Source organism: Branchiostoma belcheri, unplaced genomic scaffold (assembly GCF_001625305.1).
Source record: "Branchiostoma belcheri isolate BF01 breed outbred unplaced genomic scaffold, Haploidv18h27 scaffold40, whole genome shotgun sequence".
Lineage (NCBI taxonomy): Eukaryota > Metazoa > Chordata > Leptocardii > Amphioxiformes > Branchiostomatidae > Branchiostoma > Branchiostoma belcheri.
The window spans coordinates 1,743,864-1,751,268 of NW_017804021.1; the positions used below are offsets into that span (position 1 = coordinate 1,743,864).

General features: G+C 43.1%; 1 pseudogene; it reads right to left on the minus strand.

Annotated features, from left to right (window-relative positions):
• The window catches only part of LOC109477503, a 23,070-nt pseudogene extending 16,484 nt beyond the window's left edge, over positions 1-6,586 (minus strand).
• Positions 6,587-7,405: the final 819 nt, after the last annotated feature.

Genomic DNA, 7,405 nt, shown 5'->3' on the forward strand with positions numbered 1-7,405 from the left:
TATATATATATATATATATATAGTGGTGTCCACGCCCCACCAATTCTGTCCTGCCACTTGCTTCAAAATGTAACCCAACACCACATGGTGTCTGCTACAACACCTGTAACAAGGGTGACAGACGAGACGTCTGGTCCATATGCAGTATGCAGATGAAACAGAGCTAAAACTAGATGTTTCCCTTCTGCGGAAGGTAGATATAATTGGTCAGAAGTCCAAGCCAGTGGCAATGATAACATTTCTCATTTGCCGCTATGAGAGACAGGACATACTGGAGTAACTTTATCAAGAGTACCTCACCGGATTAGTATAAACTAATCCGGAGGCATGATGATGATGATGATGATGATGATTTGCCCTAGCAGTGCAGGCAAATGAAGCCCTATAGTGGCCAGACTCCCCTGGTAAATTATTCTTCCTATGATCTAGCTCAATTTGACGATTTACCCTCCAGCCCTTTTTAGTCTAGTAGAGAATACCCCTAGTTCAAACGGCCCACTGTCAGGACTTTGCTATCTACAAAGAAGATGAGTGTTTAGTTCTTAGTAGTTACCTCAATTTTACCAGTTTATCCTCTACCAGCCCTTTTTAGTCTGGTAGAGAATATCCCTAGTTCAAACGGCACACTGACAGGATTTTGAAAAGAAGATGAGTATTTAGTTCCTAGTAGCTCAATTCCAACAACTTTATCCTCCAGACCTTTTTAGTCTAGTAGAACATACCCCCAGTCCATAAGTCCTACTGTCGGGACTTTGCTACCTGGCAACTACAAAGAAGATGAGTCTCCAATTTAATTTCACTTCCTGAAAACGAGATACGTAATCCCCCACAACTTGAAGGATAGGGAAGCCAAGAAGAGACGTTCTTCCCGTAATTACTTCTTGTCCATCTTGTCAAAAGCCTTTCCTCCCAGAAGCAATTTGTCTTCCTTAAGTCCGCCCGGTGGAGGGAGGATGATTGACAGCCGTGTCAGACGGTAGGATGAGGTACGAGTCTGGGACGGTTGCCAAGGCGATGCCGCCGGGGCCGGATGACCTTTCCTCCACCCGCGGGGCGGGACGTGACCTTCAAAGTTCCCCTTGACAGCAGCGAAACGGAAAAGACGAATTTCGACAGCGAGCCATCTTTCAAGACAAGACAGATTTTCAAAATTAAGCCCCTAAGTCTATTCCCTGGTTTACGACGACCTTCTAGCTCCTTGCCAGCTTCAAACGGCAGCAAAATCAAGTACCAGAGTTATCAACCAAGGATTGAGGTTTTCAAGAATTCATTCTTTCCTAGAACTATCGCATAGTGGAACTCACTGTCACCAAGTACAGTAGGGGCATTGTCATTAGATAGCTTTAAACAATGTCTAGAGTTAGAAGTTCAAGGGTTAGGTGTAACAAGTCGATCGGTGTAATGTAGCCAGCTGCCGCCGCGCCGCGTGCCTGAGAAACTGTTGTGTTACGCCGAAAGGCGGTTATACCGGCTATACAGATGCAGAAGCTGGTGTGTTACGCCGAAAGGCGGTTATACCGGCTATACAGATACAGAAGCTGGTGTGTTACGCCGAAAGGCGGTTATACCGGCTATACATATACAGAAATGTGCACGGAAATGCAATTGACAGTGAACAGCGTCGCTACAAACAGTTATTCAATATGTGACGACCGGCGCTGTCCTTAGTGCTGAAATTACTGTGACTATTACTGACAGGGGCACTATAGAAAGCGAGTGGACGTTGGCGTGGATTAGATCAGTTATTGGCACCTACTTGTAAAGAGGGCACGGCCATGGCAATCTTCAGATCCAGGAACTTCAACCAGCCTTTGTACCGAAAATGAATTGCTTTAAGAAACGGGCAGATTTTCTAAGATTTGAAAAGAGATTACTGTAAGGATAGTCATGAATTTGAATAGCTGTCATTTTCGGATCTTCCTTCAAAATGTCTTCCACGCGTAGAGGTCAAGTTCTTGGAATATTAGAGGTCACTTAGCCGGAAGTGATGCCTTTTGAGGCTTAACTGGAATTCATTTTGAAAGAAAGAGATTCATACTGATTCATAAAGCAATCTTTCTTCAGAATTTCTTCCACACGTAGACTATTGGTCCTGAAAGGCAGTTATGTCATTTTGGACTTTACTGGAATTCATTTTGAAAGAAAGAGATTCATTCTGATAGTTGGTTTCTATCGAGGGGGTGATTGACACTGACTCAGTGGACTTCAGCATGGATGTGAATAGTTGTCATAGGGCGATCTTTCTTCAAAATGTCTTCCACACGTAGCCGCCATTGTCACTGAAAGTTGAGGTCATATAACCGGAAGTTATATTCTTTAGGACTTAACTGGAATTCATTTTGAGAGATAGATGTTTAGTTTGTATCATAGTGGATTGACACTGAATCAGTGGGCTTCACCATGAATGTTAATAGTTGTCATAAGGCGATTTTTCTTCAAAAGTTCCTCCACACGTAGACGACATTGGTCCTAAACGTTGGGGTCATATAACCAGATATCATGTTAAGGCTTTACTGGAATTCCTTTTGATAGTACGAGATTCATTCTGATAGTTGGTTTCTATCGAGGGGGTGATTGACACTGACTCAGTGGACATCACCTTGGATGTAAATAGTTGTCATAAGGCAATCTTTCTTCAAAATGTCTTCCACACGTAGCCGCCATTGTCACTGAAAGTTGAGGTCATATAACTGGAAGTTATACCCTTTAGGGCGACCTATAGAAACTGGTTGCCACCTTGCCGTGAGGCCATATCAGGCAGGACTACCAGGTCTAGCAAACAGCTACAAACTCTCAGACACAGAACTGTCCGATTCACTAAGAGCCCTATATATAAATATACTATCTGACAAAGTTGATGAACGACACGCATGTTCTGTAACATACTGGTTGTTGTACTGGCCGAACAGGCTTTTCGTACTTTTGATATTGTATTTTCTATGTATATGTAGTGTTCCTATTGAAGTCCCAATGGATAATATTGTCAAGTTTTTAAATTGTAAAAAAGTCTACAATTCAGCCATTTAGGCTGCTACCGACTTTTAAACCTGTATGTCTATGTATTTGTTTATGTGAATAATAAACCAGTCATCATCAATCAGGGTTTTACTCTTTTGATAGAAAGAGATTTGGTCAGATGGTTGGTTGGTTGGTTGGTTGGTTGGTTGGTTTGTGTCGTGAGAGGTGATTGGCACTGTCCTTGGTGGGCATCGGCTTGGATGTTAATAGTACTGTAACGGCCTTGTTTCCGTAAAATGTTTACCAAAAATGAATATAATCCAAGAAATAATAATAACTTGCATTTCTCCTGCAGTCTCTTAGTGTCACTGACGAAAGACAGTGGATGCTACCTGAAACGTCTGGCCGTTTCTAAAATCATTCCAGTTGATTGAGTAACTGCTTTTTTTTGGCGAATATAAAGGTATATTACGTCGATGAAGGTTAGACATCTAGATAATACGATACGCCAAAAAGCAACTGGATATGATTTTGGAAACGGTCGGACGTTTCAGCTAGTATCCACTAGCTTTCGTCAGTGACTGAGAGACGAGAGGAGAAATATAAACGGTATATTGTATATAATATGAGTATAAGGCAAGAAAGGACACGTCTTCTTCTGTTGCCCCTGAAAGTTTATCAGGTTCTTAAGAAATGTTGTGAAATGTAAACTTTATCACCCCAATCGACATGTTTGCACGAGTGTATTTGAACATGGCGTTTCGATCGATACGCAAAGAATGAGCAGCATTGATTTTGTACAGGTTAAGTATCAGGAATTTCATGAAAACACATGCTCTGTTGTAAGGGAGGGATGTAGATTCATTCAAACTAAAATTGATATGGAAGGCTTAATGCAAGTTTAAGTTCAACCTTATTGAGATAAAGCTTTCTTTCCATCCCTGTGAAAAGCATTTAGGAAAGAACGTGCCGTTCCGACATTGCCTCCAGACATTGGCTTTCAAGTGGCTGTGGTTCTTGCGATAATGGATCTCCCGTTCAGAAGTGTGGTCGATACTTTGGGAACGAAATTGATAGCCACATTTTAGTGTAAGAACTCACTAAGGTCTAAAGTGTGGTAGGTATCGCCAAAATGGAAAAGGTTTTAACGTGAACTTGAGTTGCTGAAGATGGCATTTTGTCCATTCCTATGCTCATATAGGAAGCTTTTTAGTGTGCCCCATTCTAACACTGTCCTGGATATAAAATATAGCTATCTGAAAGTGGTTGCGGTTTTCAAGGAGGTATATGTTAGGTACTTTTAAGTGTGGTCGATATCTTCGCAAGGAATTAATGTGGGAGTCCGCAAGGGTCGATGGCGCCGTGCTAGACAGATGGCGGGAATTTGGCGGATCAGTTCCGGGTCAAAGGGCAGGATTTCCGGGTCAGAGCTGGGAGCACGGCTTGGGGCGTACTCTGTGGTGCGTAACGGTAACGTATGGCAAGGCTGGAGTGAAGCGATTTCGCTATTTAGAGGTCTTCTTATGAATAAGATATTGACCCCTGTTGAACTTTTAGAAAGTTATGTGTAAAAGTCATTTCTTAAAGTTTTTGAACATCTCTGTGTTACGTTGAAGTAATGGAACAGTGAAGTAATATCTGTTCCATGTTGAATTTTTGACAGGATTTTCGTACTCCATGGTTGTCAAACATGGCGGAATATATTCCTTCATTTTACATTTAGTTTTATCTGTATACTCCACATGTCTTTGATATATAAAGTCTGTAACTTTAAATGTTGTTTTTTCATCCCTCTGGGTATTTAACTCCACCAGCTTTTGCATAATTTGTGTCCTTGGCCAACCAAGGTCAAACCGCTATCGACCGCCATTTTGTCATGCGCAGATCGAGAAAAAGAATTACCGCCTCTGGGGGGCCATAAAACATGGCGGGTGGTCAAGGTCAGAGAGGTCAAGTTCTGATAATTGCGAATGTTTCGGTTTTGGCCGCGGGCGGACAGTTTCCAACATGGCGCGCCAACAAAATGTCGATACTACCTGACAAATTGGCTCTCAAAACCACCCAAGCATTTCAAAGTAGCTGCTATGGTGGCTTGGTGCGATTTCGTTGTGTGTGTGTGTGTGGTCAGAGTTTTCAGCAACGCTATGACAGAACTGAAGAGAAGGGAGTATGGTAAACTTTTTCCACCACAAAACAGCTTCTAATTTTACACGATATTTGCTATCGTAAACCAGTCGAGCAATGACTGTGACAGTGACCTTAAATGCCCCGAAAGTTAAACGCTGAAGTGGTCCTTATCAAAGGTCAAGCTCGGATGTACGCCCTTGTTTCGGCTTTGGCCTTGGGCAGACAATTTGCAACCACGACCCACTGCCAAAACGTCGATACTTGGGTGTGAACAGATCCTAGAACCACCCACGCAAAACTTTGGCGGAAACCTTTTGTTACTTGTCTACACATAGCTAGACTAGAGGGAATGAGACAGTAGGTAGAAATCACAGTTAGGCTGACAGACACACTAACACTCCTTTGTTGGTAAATTAGCAAGTGCAAGGGGATCAGAGATGCCAAACTTTTACTCACCATTTACCCAGAGTTTTTTGCGGCCAGAAATTTAACGCACAAAGAGACAGTAACACCGACAGATAGTCCCATAGCATAGGCGAAGTAATTTGTTAAGATGCAATAAAAAGTGGCTTTGGATTAAGTAGATACAGAGTAAACAGAAAGGAACTATCTTGTTTTGTTTTTGAATTTTTAAAGGCTACTCACTAGACGGCATGGACAGCTCTCCCCCCAGGACGGACAGAAACGCCCTCTGGCGGCCGGGCTGCCCAACGCCGTTCGACGCCACGCACCAGTACCAGCCGCTGTCGCTGACGTGCACATCCGGGAGGATGACCCGCGACGTCATTTCCTCTTCCGGTGAGGTCACGCCGAGCTCCTGACTGACGGGAAATATATAAGGCGTGGTAGGTATGATAGGTGCAAGGTTTCCTTAAATTTTCCAACCTTCTCTCAAGTTTAGATACAGTACATTTGATACTTGGTACATCCAAAGAGATGTGCGACTATCGCAAGAATTATCTCAGTTTGCGATAGTAAGACGATCACACGGCGATCGTACGACGTGCATAACAGCTGCCTTACTGTTGTATTCAGAACCGTGCTTTATCCAGAACGATGCTCAGGTACGGTTCTGGGTAGTCCACGCGAAATCCAGGACCGTGTCTGGGGCAAATCTACATTCTTGGATACGCGGAGACTATTCAGAACTGTGCCTGATCCTAACCCGAACCCATTCAGGTATAGAACTAGACAGACACGGTTCTGAATACGATAGAGACTACTAGTATCAACCTAAAAGAATGGACAACTGTCCCTGTCCCTAGTGCTGAAATGTCGGTTGTCGTTTACACCATGCCCGCGGCCTTACCTGTGGTCTTTGTGGTGCCAGAGGCGGATATCTGGCTCTAAGACAGATTTTTCCGTAAGAATACAGCTAAATTTGCGGGATACATGCAAGGCTATCCCAAGAAAGACCGCAGCCTTACCTTTCGCCCTCCCGGTGCCAGCGGATATCCGGTAGCGGGTTTCCGTCCGCCGTGCACCTCAGCACCGCAGTCATGCCTGATGTCACCACCACAGGGTTAGAGATGTTGATGATGATCCCTGGAACTGCGGAACGGAATTTTCTCTTTATTTCTTTTGTTCTTGTTTTTGGATTACAGTACAACATGTTCTAGTACAGTGGTCACCTCTATGCCATTGTGGTTATTTTGGTGGTCCCACACTATTATGTACATGAACTGGTACTACATATCATGATGTACAATCAAACCTTTACCAGTGACCACCTCTACATAAGGACCACCTGGTCATTGATATACAGTCAAACCTGTAATCGTGACCACCTCTACATAAGGACCACCTGGTCATTGATATACAGTCAAACCTGTAGTAGTGACAACCTATTCATAAGGACCACCTGGCCATTGATATACAGTCAAACCTGATTTGATGGTGACACACAAGGACCATCTGGTCATTGTGATAATATTTGGTAGATTCCTAAGATGATTTTTTTATTGACCCAGCCATAAGTAGCGACCATTTTGCCCCCCCCTGGTTTTGACTGAAGACAGATTGGACTGTCCTAAATTTAGCAAGACCTTACTCTAGAAAATGTGGAGACAATCCAATCAAGCATTCATCTCCAGGTTGTCTGGCGAAGACACGCTTTAAGACTTCTTGAATTTCTTGTAATGACTTCTAAAATAAGCCAAGGAACCTTTATAGACCTAGCTTCTCTACAGACCACCTTTAAATGACATTGCCGACAAGGAGAAAATGCTATTTATCTCACTCAAGACTCCCTTATGAAGACGTAAGATTTTGTGAACCTCCTGCAACTTGTATGATGACTACTGAAATAGTTTGAGGAATC